The sequence below is a fragment of the Poecilia formosa genome, unplaced genomic scaffold, assembly GCF_000485575.1.
Source record: "Poecilia formosa unplaced genomic scaffold, Poecilia_formosa-5.1.2 Scaffold352, whole genome shotgun sequence".
NCBI classification, from domain to species: Eukaryota; Metazoa; Chordata; class Actinopteri; order Cyprinodontiformes; family Poeciliidae; genus Poecilia; species Poecilia formosa.
Window position 1 is genome coordinate 210,933 of NW_006800291.1, and position 12,616 is coordinate 223,548.

Genomic DNA, 12,616 nt, shown 5'->3' on the forward strand with positions numbered 1-12,616 from the left:
AGGTGGGATCTCCTTGTCATGCCAGTAACGTTGGAAGCCATCAGGACCATCAAGGTTAAATTTGTTCTCATCAGAGAAGACAACTTTCTTCCACCTTTCGATGTCCCATGTTTGGTGCACCCTTGCAAAGTCCACACGGGCAATTTTGTGGCGTTGAAGAAGACGTGGCCTTTGAAGACGCTTTTTGTTTCTGAAGCCCTTCTCTCGCAGCCCCTTCTCTCCCGTCTGATGGTTATTGGGCTGCAGTCAGCACCAGTAATGGCCTTAATTTGGGTAGAGGATTGTCTCGTGTCTTGACGGACAGCCAATCGGATCCTGCGGCTCAGAGCTGGTGAAATTTTTTTTGGGTCTACCACTTGACTTTTTTGTTCCATAACCCTCAAGATCATTTAAAAAAATGCAAAATGACTGTCTTACTGCGTCCAACCTCAGCAGCGATGGCACGTTGTGAGAGGCCTTGCTTATGCAGCTCAACAATCCTACCACGTTCAAAGTCAGTGAGCTTTTTTGCTTTTGCCATCAGGAGGTCTTGGCAGTATAAAGACTTGACAGAAAATGACATGGATTTCAGATTTTTGCACAGCTTTTGGCTTTTAAAGACTATGGTCTTAAACTTTTGATCAGCTGAAAAAATCATGTTTGAGTGTAAATGCAGTTTTCAGAAAATTCCCCCCTCAAAAGGTCTTGTCTCTTGCACTGATTTTTTCCTTTAACATTGTGAAGCTCTACTTAGAACCTTCTTAAGATCCAATAGTGCAAAATGCAAATTCTTGCAATTTTTTGACTGGTCTTAAGATTTTGATCAGGAGTGTATGATGGTAAATGGTAAATGGACTGAACTTATATGTATGCATGTATGTATATTTATAGTCATTATGGTGATGAATACAAACGATTTATGAACTTACCTTCGAAGCTGTTGTGAAGTTTTGACACATCCAGCTTAAATCATTTGTTGTTGGAGCGTTTCAGGACGTCTGAATAATTCTATAAGCATCATTAATAGTCCTGCAGCGACTGAGGAGCCACTGTTAACATAATGTTGCCTGTGCACCGGAACCATTCTATGTGGCAAAAAATGCGGAAGTGCTAAGACGGAAGTCTGTGGCATATAACCCATTGGGGTTGGGGTCACGTGACCGAGATCCGAGATTGTAGCACAGTGAATAACTCCGAGGACAGTGTCCGAAATTTCCTTTTAAAACCCTTGTAAAAGCTGTAAATAAGGCTCGGAAGATACGACACTGATATACGACACTGTGAAAGTGCGAAATTTTTTCAAGAAGACGCAAGACAGCCACCAAAACAACACTGAGTCCAACGTGCGATGAGGATGCTAGCATAGCTGAAGTGTTGGAAGAGCTAAAACCACTCCGGTCGGATTTTGGAGTCAAGCTGGATAGTATAGATGAAAGACTGACTGGAATGGGGAGCGCTATGGCTGCACTGGAGGCTAAAGTGTCTGAGGTAAAACAAGACCTATTAAATCGGGCGGTGTCCAGGTGTTCTGTCAGATCAGCATACGTTGTCAAATAGTCATACGCTTAGCTCAGACATGTATACGCTGTCATTACCATATGATTTTATTTAATCAGCAACATAGAATCATGACGTAGATCATCATACACTTTAACAGCTGTATGGCATGTCTGTCTTGACTACAGTTTCTATTTATATACTGTCTTGTTATTTTTCTCTGTTTTAATTTAAAGGGTTTTGTATATTTTTGGAACTAAACAAATGCAGGTTTGAATGGTGAGTGCGTGAGTGGTGCGTATAAGTATGTTTACAATGTTAAGTTTATTGTTTGTAAGTTTATGTACTAAAAAAGAAAAGTCTATATATATATATATATATATATATATATATATATATATTCACAATTAGATTGTTTTGTTGCCATAGCAACAATCTGATTCTGTGAGTTTAATCTCTGAGTTTGAGATCTTTTTGTTCACAAATACATATTGGTAAACTGCAACAATAACTAATTGCTTTTTATGTTGGCCAATTAAACTACTCCCTGTCTCCCAGATTTCACTAAATCTAACACAGAAGCTGTTAGAGGTGCTGATGATTTTAGCAGGAAGAGGGACCCTTATGTCAAATTCTGCTCAAGGCCTCATGCAGCCTTGGACCAACCCTGCATGATGAGTTAAATTCGCTGCACTGCGCAGAGATGCGCAATAAACGGTAGATTTAATTTAACGCTTCTAATGTGGCTTTAGTAGCTCTTCCATTTCGTGTCTTTTAGCTTAGCGCTGAAGCTGATGCTAACTGCAGCATAGTTATCAACTGATGCAACTTATACTCTCTTAAAACTTAAAAAAATATATGAAAAGTATTTATTAGCCCACTTTGTCAATGGAATAACTACTTCCTTTATTACTTAAAAATAAAAGTCTGAAACAAAAAACAAAATATTAGTTTAATATCTAGGATAATAATAATAATAAAACGCTGACATGCTTACACTAAGTAGATCCTTTAAGAGAGAGGTTTTACTTTGACTAGAAATCCCACAGGAACATAATATTGACAGGTTTGGTTGCTCATCACCATCAACCTAACGGTTGTAAAAACATCTAATATTTCCACTTTGAAGAAAACCAGCAGGTTATTTGTTTTTCTGCACAGTGAGGTCAGAATTCCAGCTGATAAACTGATGGGGCCCATTTGGTGGGCCCCATCGGGTTTTAATAATTTATCAGGTTTTAATAATTTATCAGGACTGAATTTGATTAAATCAGTTCTACATGCAGGCAGATGTTTCTATGGTGTGTGAATTATAATGTATTAGGCTCGCCTTGCTAACTGTAGTTAGCACCAAAACAATTGCAGAACCTTCTGTACTCTGGTCAGCCCATCCGAGTCTAAATATTTCAAAAGATGACCAGGACAAGATCATTTTGGCTTCAAGCTGATTGCATGATTATAACCTCTGGTCCAAAATTAGCAGTCTTCTAGACGTTTACTGTTTTATGAAAGATCTGAACAATTCACCACCGTGTCTATAAGATGCCGAACTTCTCATTAATTTACAGGAAGTACAGCGCATGTACAAATGGCAGTCGGTTTAGGAATCTATTGGAAATCACAAACATTGACTGTAGATGTTCCCCGCAGCAACACATGCAGAGTGGCACCGTGTCGGCTTTCTAACACCAGAGATGGGTTTGAAGACATTGAACATCTACAGCGCCACCATCAAGTGGAGGGGTGAGAAAACAGGACGGCCTGTCAATGCAGCAGACAAACATCATCTAATCCTCCACCTTGGACTAGAAATATGGTGATGCATAAATCTGTACACACCAATTATCAATGCTGTTATGGCAGAAAGTGTTTGAGAGCCAGAGAAGACAGCTGTTCCTCCAGTCTGAACCTCCACCTTTTGTGGACTCTAGTTAGCAGCTAAAATGGAATCTACTCTTGAAGCACAATTGAGGTTTTGTGTTGTGACCCTGAGTCCTGAAAAATTTCATTTTTATTGATCCCTGTGGAGCAATGCTGTCCTCTCTTTTCGTCTTATAGATAGAGGTCAGTAACAAGGCCCAGCAAACGGACACTTCTCAAACACTGAGTGTAATTTGTGGTGTAGCTCAAGGCGGCTTTAGTGTGTGTTTGCCAGCACCAGACTTATGCTTTCACGTCAGATTGCAGCAACTATGAGGAAAGGCTGCTGACTCTTTATAAGTTAGCTTATGGAACAGAAGTATGTCTTTCAGACTTGGTGTTGTAGAAATTGCTCTCTATCTTCTGTTTTTTCCAATCTGACTGAGTCCAGAACAAAGATATAAATGTATCCACTGAACTTTCAGGTTTCCACCTTATTGTTCTTTCTTATTGCAAATTTTAGCGGTGCATTTTCTTTAACCCTTGGGACCTTGTGGTATTTTGAGAGGAAACATGTCTGTGTCTCTACTGTTTGAATGCCAGTTTGTTACACTTATCTCGTCTTAATGTGTGTGTTTTAACATGTTGTACCTTATAAGGTACGACATGCTACCTTAGCATGTCATACAGTAGTTTTTCCAAAACTGCTGTTTGGAAAAACAGTAGTATCTGTTTTTTCAACAGATACTACACTGTGAGGACCCACTACTCCGTATGCGGCCCAGGAGTACTGCTTTGGGGTTAGAGGTCAGGCTTCGGGCTAATGTGTGACTTAGGATAAGGCAATAAGTATGAAAATGACTGGAAGTCAAGTCCCTGTGAAGATAGAAGATATACTCTGTGTGTGTGTGTGTGTGTGTGTGTCTGAGAGCTTTGTGTGGCTATAGGGATGCAGCTAAAGCCTGTGGATGACAGACAGCTGGTCTCAGGGTTATATGAGGAAATATTACCATCTGTTTGCTGGCTGGTGTCTGACGGTTGTTCTTTATCGACACTCGCCGCTTTCTTCTTCTACAGTAATGACCATCTTTTCCAGCTTTGGTTTCCCTCTAACTGCAACACATCTGTGACGGCACTGACCCGGCTAACCCTGAGCTCCGACTGCAGTAGCACACAACATTTACAAACAGGGGAACACGTTTTTTTTTGTGTGCAGCATCCTGCTGTAATGGCTCACATTGTACTTTGCTGTGTTGAGCTTTTGATGGTTAAATTGTCGGCGCTGTAAAAGCCACAGACTAGGCTTCCAAAAACATCACCTTACTTTTGGATTAGCTGTTTTAATTTTAGGCCTTAACAATCTACTGCAACGCTAAAAAAAAACAACAAAAAAACAATGAAAAGTTCTTATTGTCATGTTTATCATTATCACATAATTACCACAAAATATCTTAATAAAACTTTAAATCCATTTCGCCCAGCCTTTCTACTTCAACACTTCAACATGCTTGGTGTCCTGGGCGATACTCTTTCCATGAATCATTAATTTTTCCATGATTTCTGTTCATTATTTCTATTTACAACAGGAAGCTCACCTTCCATAAACCTGCAAACATACGATGTCTGCTAAGCTGGCTGTTCATTTTCTTGACCTCGATTGCAGCCTGAAAACAGCGATTTCGTCATCATGCTGCCATATTTTCATTAGGCCTTTGCTTCCAGCTTCTGGCTTCATTGCTGTCAGAAGAAAGTCAAATTATTTAGGAGGAGGCGGTGAGCCGGGGGGAATAAAAATAACTGCACAGAAGCTGTCTTGTTTGAAAGAAAATGCACATGGCATCTGATTAGGCACATAAATAATTTATAGTTGCTTCATTTATGGGCCACGTCTCAACAAGAAGGTATCGCTCGCCAATTAATATTCCCTCTTTGCCCTCTCTTTCTGAGAGGACCGGGCTCGACGTGCAGCCAGCTGCCAGCGAAGCGCTGTGGAAATGCAAGTAAAGGAGAAGGAATTAGAGAGCGTGTTCATTACTGGAAATGCAAATGAAAGTGTCCCAGAGTTTAATAGCTGTCACTGTCTGTGCGGGTGCCAGTATGCCAGTCAGGTAAATCTGCTCATATATTGTAACCACAGTCTATGTCAGAGGCATGTCAGCTGAAATGCTGAGCTGCAGATAATAAGACATGAAGGAAACAGTAATTATTTTATAAGGAAACATAATCTTGATTATTGTTGTAGGAAGAGATTTATAGGCTTGTAGAATGAGTTTTTGATGGATCTGGAATCTAAAAATATATATTTTTTTATGTGCTTAATGACATCCTGACTCATCCATACTCCTCATTAACAAAAAGCTTTTCTGTTTTTGAAATTCATTTTCTACTTATGGAGCAACACCTTGCATAGCCATAACCGTCTTTCTAATGTCAGAGTTTTTATATCCTGCTCTTGCTCATTTTTCCAGTTTTCTTTCACTAAGCCTAACTCATCCATCAGCTTTTCTCTGCTGATGGATGAGATAGCGTCCATTTGCATCTTCTGTTTAAAATTCATCTCAACCATGGTGCAAGACTGATACAACATAAATTCAGTTTGAGGTAAATTACAATGAGACAAAAACAGGAACCTGGCATGAGAGTCTGACTGTTTAATAATTTGTGATCTGGTGGTATTAAATATTAAAGATGATCACATGTACAGTTATGTTCATAATAGCAGTGTGTTTAAAAAGGTGAGTAAACCTCAAAATTCTTCAAATTGTATTTTAATGAACACAAATACATTGGGGACACTACACATTCTATTTCAAAGCAAAAATGTAGAAAAAGTAGTTGAATATTACAATATTTTAATATTCAATATTTTTGAACATTATATTTTAAGAAATACAATATTAAAAATGTTGACATCTTTCTTTACAAACTCAAAAATAAACTAAGAAATGCTGGAAAATTCATCTTTCCTGAGAATCATAAATTAATATTTAGTTGCATAACCACGGTTTCTGGTAACTGCTTCACATCTGTGGTACATGGGGTCAACCAACTTCTGGCACCAGTCAACAGGTATTGAAGCCCAGGACAACTGTACTGTTACACAATTCCTCTGTATTTCTTGGTTTTGCCTGATGAACAGCATTTTTTATGTCAGCCTACAAGTTTTTTATGGGATGATGGTCCGGGTATTGTGCTGGGCACTCCATTACTTTCTGTTTGTCTGTTGTCTCTGTGTCATGGAACCATGATTTTGCTTGTTTGTTGGTGTGTTTGTCTTGTTGAAACAAACATTTCAAGGGCATTTCCTCTCCAGCATACGGCAATATGACTTCTTCTAGTATTCTGGTGTACTCAAACTGATCCATGATCCCTGGTATCCAATAAATAGGACCGACACCATAGTATGACAAACCTCCCCATATCATGATGCTTGAACCACCGTGCTTTATTGTCTTCACTGTGTATTGTGGCTTGAATTCAGAGTTTGCAGGACGCCTGAGAAACTGTCTGTGGAACCAAAAAGAACAATTTTACTTTCATCAGTCCACAAAATATTACGGCATTTCTGTTTAGGCCAATCAATATGTTCTTTGGCAAATTGCAGTCGCTTTCAGCATGTCTTTTTTTTTAACAATGGGACGTTGTGGGGGTTTCTTGCTGGTAGCTTGGCTTCACATATAGACATCATCTGATTGTTGCAGTACTCACAGATACCATTTTAGCTGAACAGCCTATCATTTTCTGCACTTTTTTATAGGTTTTCCCCTCTTTAATTAATTTTTTGATCACAGAACGCTCTTCTTCTGAACAATGTCTTGAATGACCCATGTTACTCTTTTTTTTTCAAGAACAAATGCACATCCAGCTTATACAGCGTCAGTTGCCCTGATCCTTAAATAAGGGTCACCTGTTTAACACCTGTTTTCACATAATCAATGACTTCACTAATTGAACTCAGTACTGCTATTTTTTGAACACCCCTTTTTCAGTAAATGATTCAGTTTCACAGAATCAGCAGCATGCATATCGTGCCTGTTGGTTTTCTATACCTTTACTAAACCTTCTAGAAACTTACGTACTTGCAGTGTAGAAGTTGAAATTCAAACAAAAACAGTGATTTATCTTGCTAGTGATGTGGGACTGCTATTATTTTGAACAGAACTGTACTAATTTGTTTTACTTGGAAAAATAAAAATACTACTAACATTCTGGTCATGAGACAACAGTATTTGATATTCACGAGATTACATGCGATGGTTGCTGTGGTTTTTAAGAAACTCCAGAATTTTTTGTTTTCATAAATAACTACTTTATTAAATCTGTAATCTGTTTTAAATAGTTAAAATCAGGTTTGAGCAGGTCTTTACTCTTATGTTTTAAGAAAGAAGCCTCAAATTATTTTCATATTCTCCCAGTTTTAGAAAAATACAGCTAAAGTTTGATCAGTAAGAAGCTACGACTACACGAAACATTTCAATACTTATTTGTCAGTTTCTTTTTATCTGTACATTTTGGTTGCAAATGTCCAATCTGCAACCAAAAACCATTTTAGAAGTAGTGACTGCTTCTTCAGTTACCAAGTGTCAGTCCCTCAAGAACTGCTTCCTTTTTAACTTCAAAATAAGAAGTTAGAAAGGAAGACTACAGTCTCTGGTAGGTTGAGTGGAGATCGGCTATGAACAGTCCTTTTCAATCCTGATTAAATCTCTCCACTGTTGTCTTCAAACCTGTAGCTTCAAAAAAGCCAAAATGTGTTTATGTTGGTTTACCTGACAGCTAAAACAAAACAACTTGTGAGCAGGTGAATCCATGAACACTGGACTGCAAACAGGCGGGAGTGGTGGGAGGTCAGCCGGACAAATTAGGATGTTTTCACATCCAGTAGACTTGGTTTGATTGGGGGCCAAATTGCAACATTATTTGCATTTTCAACTGGTATTGTGTCAAATGATCCAAGCTAGTTGAAAAACCTGTTCCCCTCCTTGCCTGTTGCGGCACTGCACCAGGAGCCACTGAAGGAAACAAAACAAAGAAAACTTCTGAAAGAGAGTGAGCTGCATTTCCGTCACAAAATGGAAACAGAAATGGAGATAAGATCTCAGCGGTTAGAGATTTTCTCTTTTGGCTTTGGCAAAACACCAGAAGCTATTTCTCCTGTTTTGGTTGCATTTACCCAGAATACCCTGTGCTGTTGTTCACTTCCTGCTTTTGGAGCTATCCGTTTGGTGTTCATATGCGCATTCGAACCTCACCAGAGTTCACTTCAACTGAACCCAGAGTGAGGTTTGTAGCTGAACCAGAGTTTGATTCTTTAGTCCGTATCAGAGTTAAATTCATTCACACTTCCCCAATCAACCAGACTTTCTAGACAGACAAACTAGAGTTTGATTAAAGTGGACCAAGCTAGGAACTATTGCCATACATAAAAATGTTAACACTGAGCGGATGCTAACAGTGAGTACGTAAAACATTCAAATGAAGGAAATCTGACAATCGGAAAAAAAAGTGTTGCTTGTCAATTTATTCAGAGGAAATCATTTCTCCTTCTGTACATCTGTCTTCTGCTTTCGCTCCTGATAGCAGCTGATAATGATTCTCCCTCCACCTTCTCTGTGTGACCTGGCTAGTGCAGCTTGGCTGACTCTTGGTGGCAGATGGCGGTTTTGGCCTGAGATTGACATCTGTATCACCCTGGGCTCCCTGCGCCTGTCCGTTCCAGTGTAAAGGCTGTCAGAGCCAGCCTCTCTTGGTCTGATTCTCTGCTCCTAGCCATCCTGTGGCGCTACCACAATTGGGTCCATATGCTAGCCACATGGAGAAGTGTCCCTCTCTGCTAGCTCTGCATACAGCAGCCAGGCTCCCAGGTTGCTCTCCTCCTCCCTGCTTCTCTTCCTGTCAGTCCGCCTTTTGCCGTTTCTTTCATTAATTTTCTGTCTGTGCCAGTCCACTAGAATAATTTCCTTACATGGCTATTAATGGACAAATGTCAGTGCCGAAGAGTGAGTAAACAGGGCGAGGCAGCCAAGCGGAGAGGATATTACATTCTGTAATCACTATTGTTGCAGGTTAGAAAATCAGAGGCGTTTAATAGGAACTTATTTCTGCCTGAATTAGTTCCTGTTCATTTAGAAGGCCAATGGGAAGTGAAGGTGGGAGGTCAATAGACAGCAGTCTTGGGTCCATTAGCACTTCTGCTGCAGGAGACAACAGGAATATTAAAATGATCTTCTACCAACGGACAGGGCCCGGTTCAGGCCTGAGGCAAAGAGCTTGGTCAGCATGAGCTGGAAACAGGTCAGCTGTAGGTTGGCTGATGTGAGCTGAAGATGCCACTTCCTCTCTGGACGGCCAGGCAGTGTTAGCAGGATGGACAGATCAGGCTTCTCTACATTATTCTGCTGCTAAACAACACAAACAGCAGCTTAGGAGGACAGAAGGATTGCAAGTCCTGAATGATTGAGGAAATATTCTGGGTTGGAACTCACTTGTAACAGAATCGCATTGAACAGCAGGTGACAGCCAGCGCTGAGCAGAGAGTGGCAGTGAGTCAGTGTGAGGAGCCCAGCAGCGTGCCGACCCGGCTCGTCTGACTGTCATGGAAAACATCACAGAGAAGCGTAGCGTCACTGAGCCAACATGGAGGCCAGATCTGCTCAGATATCATGTCTTCTTCATAAAATATGTCCGACTGGATGGAACCAAACCCATGAGGTGTATTTAAATCTCACAGACATTTTGATGAAGGAAACAGAACCTGGAGGCTGATGTTGTCAGTAACATTCAGCTTTAGTAACTGTTCACTCATGTTGTGGAGCTTTTTGTTCTCACAGATCAAAATTTTATTGATCAATCTCTTCCAGACACATCAGTGTGAAAATTAAACCATGACGAAAGGAGAAAATGATTCCCCACAAGTTAACAAATACTATAATAATTTATTTTGTTCAAATTCAGATTTTCTTCAGATAAATTTCAACAAAAAAAAATCTAATCTATTACTAGAGCTGGATCTGATTAATTTTAATGTCGATGTGTAAAGGTAATTTTCTTTGAGGTCTTATTATAATGAGGTCAGATTTCTGTGAGATCATTTTAATTAAGAAAACACAACAAAAATTAATTTTCTTTGAGAAAGCTTTCTTTCTTTTTAGATGTATCTGTCTTACTGGGGGAAAAAAAGCAAAATGACTGAATCTGGCAAAAGTCTACTTTATTTGTTACATTATTTATTATGTTCAGACTTTTCCACTTATCTGAAGTTATATTGAGTGTAACTGAACCATCCATCTATTTTCTGTCTTTGCTTCATTTCTGTGGCTTTGGTCAGCTATAGGGTCATGAGAAACACAAATTAAGAAAAGTTAAGTAAGAAAAAATCTTGTTAATAAATATTGTGCTTTTTATTTATTTAGACATACACGAAAACAGACCGGCTATAGAAAGATGTTTTCATAGTAAATAACCTTTTCTACCATTAGTTTCTTCATAAACTAAAAATGAGTGTGACAGGATGGTGTCTGGTTTGTTTTTAACATGTTTGTCGCTGACTGACGGCGAGCGTTATTACATAACTTTAGTCAGAACTACTGCATGGAAAAGCATCAGGAGTTTAGCCAGCTGCAGTCATCAGACCCAGCTGATCACTGGCAGCAGGAGGAACATTTGAGTCTCACATGAAACAAATCCAGTTATTTTCCCACATTAACCATCAGACACAGCTAGAAACCCTGAGCAATTAGTTGGGGAGGGGCATCATCGCCATGTGACATGACTCACATACACTGACTTAATGTCAGGACGTTGACTGGTTCAGCAAACTGACAGATCATTAAAGGGAAACCGCTGGAGTCTGACAGAAATAATGCACGTTTCTGTGCGTGCGTGCGTGTGTGTGTGTTAATAGCAAAACAATAATGGCTAAACCAGTGTTTCTCAACCTTTTTTGGGCCAGCGCCCCCCCAGCCTTTATCCAGGTCCCTCACCGCCCCCCACCAAAAAATTTGCAGGCTACTTTGCACTGACCATTATTTTATCATTATTACTATCACCATTGGAGATGTTTTGATTTTTATGCTTGTTTCTGTATTTATCATCAAAAATAATTTCCCAGAGAACAAAAAAGCCATGGGAATAGAAATTATTTTCACAGGCGTCTACGAAAAATGCAATGAACATTCAACTTAAAATTGGTAGGGTTAACAGCAGCCAATCAGAGTGGAAAAAATATTCTTATTTTGTGCCATTTTCTAGTTGTTAAATATTCCACAAAATGATCAGATAAAAGATGAACAACATGCCAGTTTAAACTTTGAACTATTTGCAAAACGACTGAGCTCTGCAACATTAAAACATGGATAGAACCGTAACTACATTAATCATAGCTCTTCTCAGTGTTTCTGAGAGTTTCTGGTGGTGCAGCTCTCTGCTGCCTTCAGGAGAATGGGACATCAGAGTATCATCCATAAAATTTCACCCACATGGCATTTATTGTGCAAACCAGAGCTTTCAGTGGAAAAACTAAAGTTCCAGATCCTTTTAAGGCCATAGAAATATGAGACAGAAACAGTGATTATATCTTTATATAAACCTGTCTATTGATTTATAGATTAATAGTTTTACTGGACAGAAATTACACAGAACAAATCTGGTTCTTAAATCTAATTAAAAACATGAATAAGTGATAAGTTATTTACTGTTATGATCTGTAAGATATACTTATTCTCACTACTAGATGTGGTCTCAACAAACCCATGACATTTCAACAATATTATTTTACTTTTTATCTGGAAATAGTGTCTGTTTATTCTTGCCATACAGTCTCTGTATTAATTATTGATCGAAAGGTCTTGCCATACCAGTTTATTCCTCTGTATTTACTTTAGTTTCTTAGTTTATTCTTGCATTTTGTTATTCATTCATTCCCATTTAGTTTCCTTTGATTAGTATTATCCTCTCTTGTCCACTTTAGTTTCTTTCCTGTTGCTAGATTTATTTTATCGTTTATTGACCATCATTAATCTTCATCCATCACCTGCTGCGCCTCCTAATCATCATGTGTTTCACATCATGTGTTGACTTTTCACTGTTCAGCGTCGGATTCTCTGTTTTTATGCCATAATTCACATCTAGTTCGTCGCTCCGTTTTATGTCCCGCTTCTCCTGTTTCAGAGTTTTGCGCGATGTGCGCGTCGTTTTTTGTTTTGTTTTGATTTTTAAGCCCCTAAGGTGCAGGGCGGTCGGGAAAAGGCAGCCTGACATAACCCTTTTAAAACAACGGAAA

General features: G+C 39.1%; 1 protein-coding gene and 1 long non-coding RNA gene across 13 annotated transcripts in view; one reads left to right on the top strand and one right to left on the bottom strand.

Annotated features, from left to right (window-relative positions):
- Positions 1 to 12,616, top strand: part of agrn (agrin) — a 593,620-nt gene that overhangs the window by 210,099 nt on the left and 370,905 nt on the right. The gene's annotated exons all lie outside the window — the stretch shown is intronic.
- Positions 7 to 4,544, bottom strand: LOC107833255 (uncharacterized). Its single transcript, XR_001658968.1, has 3 exons — positions 4,533 to 4,544; positions 905 to 916; positions 7 to 180 (listed from the first exon to the last, which is right to left on the bottom strand). It is a non-coding gene; the product is annotated as an uncharacterized LOC107833255 (long non-coding RNA).